The sequence below is a fragment of the Elaeis guineensis genome, unplaced genomic scaffold (assembly GCF_000442705.2).
Source record: "Elaeis guineensis isolate ETL-2024a unplaced genomic scaffold, EG11 Super_Scaffold_1000265, whole genome shotgun sequence".
NCBI classification, from domain to species: domain Eukaryota; kingdom Viridiplantae; phylum Streptophyta; class Magnoliopsida; order Arecales; family Arecaceae; genus Elaeis; species Elaeis guineensis.
In genome coordinates, this window is record NW_027332432.1 from 654267 (window position 1) to 656766 (window position 2500).

Consider the following 2500-nt stretch of genomic DNA (forward strand, 5'->3'; position numbering starts at 1 on the left):
TAAAAAGGGTTTCAATTTATTCAAATGAACGATTTGAACACCTATTGATTCTAACAACTGATTGCAGAGTTGATCATTCGGACCTTTCAATTCATAGATGTGGATCTCGGACCTATGAATGGGGATATTCCCGATACTCACAAAGAAAAGGGGAAGTGACTTGGACAAAAAGGAAGTGACTTGGACAAAAAGAGAAGTGACTTGGACAAATCTTGTTTGTCGATAGCCTCGGACCAATCAATCGAATATTGATTAATACGTAATCGATTGAACACTACTTGAAAACGGTTCTTCTGTTCAGAAACGAAATGTTCCAAATGTTCCTGGAAATTCTTGCTCCCATTGGAACATTTGTATCTATATGCATCAGGATCCCGATTCATGGATCTCTCGGTTCGAGAAATAAGAGGATCAAACCATTTCTTCTGACTCTTTTTCAAATTCGATAAATGTTGGTTGATCGTATATTTCATTATAGTTATATGATTCAGAGTATCATTTCCTATTCGATCCCTTTGAATTCCATATTCGAAGTTGCGATCGGATCTATTCATTAAAAAGAATCGATTCGATACATTTCTTATGTACCCATAGGTGCTATATTGGATTTGAATCAGATTTCGGATCAATCTATATTGATTGACTGCCTCCATTATGTTGTTGCTAGCAAATACCGCTGTTTTTAGTTTTGGATCTTCCAAATCATTCCCGCAGTAGATCCGGACCGATTTTTTTCTGATCCTTCGATAAAAAGATTCATTCTCTTCATAAAAAAGAGGAGGTAGAACCAATAAAGATTTCTTTTTCGATTCATCTCTGGAGTTGAATACCTCATTCAAGAATTTTTTTTGATCCAACCCGTAGGAATCAATAGAAAAGGCAAATCCCCTATGATACACCAGATCCGGCTCGGTTATTGATAGAGTGAATAGATCTGCCATTTCTTGAAATCTCTCTTCTGATTCAAAATCGTGGTGTAACGTGTATCCCCCTTTGTTCCGGTCATGGAATAGATGAAATAAATCAAAAAATGGATTTTTTTTCAAGAATGAAATCTTATTGGAACTGTCCATATCCGGTTCATCCTTCGGAACCATATCACATCCCGGATCTGATGAAATAGGATGAATTGAGGCGGTATTTTGTAAATACGTAATTATCTTGAATATATCAACCATTTCTTTATTTTCCGATCGCCTGGAAGGGACAAAAGAAACATCTTGTTTTTTCTTCAAAAATTTCTGATCTCTAGTGGACCTCTCAGTAGGATTCGAACCCAGATGAAGTTCTGACCATCTGTCAGAGAAAAAAGAACGAATTGATCTTGTAGGATTCCCAAGAAATTCTTCGATTTCTTCCGGAAGCAGATGATTATTCATCTGCTTCTCACGTTCCGTGAATAGCCGGGACATTGAGGAAGATCCAAAAAGGCATTTCGGGAATCGATCTGATTCTATCTCTGTTCGTTCCGTTTGAAGAAAGGAAGGATCCAAAAGAATCGATCTTTCTTTTAGTTGCTGAATCTCTGTTTGATCGATCAATGTGTGATATTCCGAATCCTCATTTCTAATGGAATCGAAATGATCTATGGATTGATCAGAAGATCCTTTCAATTGGCTAGAATCCCTTACTTGAACGAAAATAGATCTTGTGGAATCATATTGAATATTTGACAATACATTCCGTACCTTGCTAAAAAACCGATCCTTGTTTACCAACCACACATTGTCTAACCAAATCAAATTCTCTCTCGATACGTTCCTCAAAAAATCCGATTCGTGCTGATTCTTCCCCCAACTAACGAAGAGATCTTGGCGGAATTGCCACATATGAAATTGAGCACAATTTTGCAAAGAAATACCCCACTTGTTTCTCGAGAAGAGATGGGAAACATGCTCAATATCATTTGATTGAATAGTTGCCTCAGCTCCTTGTTGTTTGAAGAAAACCTCCCCTTCAATTGGTCTTTTTTCACGAAAAGCAGACATGAGATAACAAATCAAGTCTTTCCCTAAGATTTCGAATAGCTGTCCCGAATTCAAGTTGATTATGTTTCGCTTCTTCCTCGGAGAAAGACGATCAAACAATTCCCAATCATGGTCCTTGCGGATCGGATCATCCGTATAGGATAAAAAAAGAAACTCCAGATATTTGCTATCTTTCTCTTTGAATGAGATCTCAATTCCAGCTACGGTTTCATTAGATATCTTACAACTAGAATCCCTCTTTTTTCCGATCCGGTTCCTCCACCACCGCGAACTCCGGTTAGATTCAGGCATGATACACTTTTTATTTATTGGGAGAACCCAAGTACTCTCTTGCGGATCCATGAAACAACTCTCAGAAATCTTTTTCCCTTTTGGAAGATACAGGAGCGAAACGATCAACCTATTGATATTGGAAGACCAAAAAGATTCTTCCAATGTCTCATTTCTGGGTCCAATGGAATTCATAGGTATAGGAAGAATAGGTATAGGAAGAAGCCCCATCAAATAGAGAT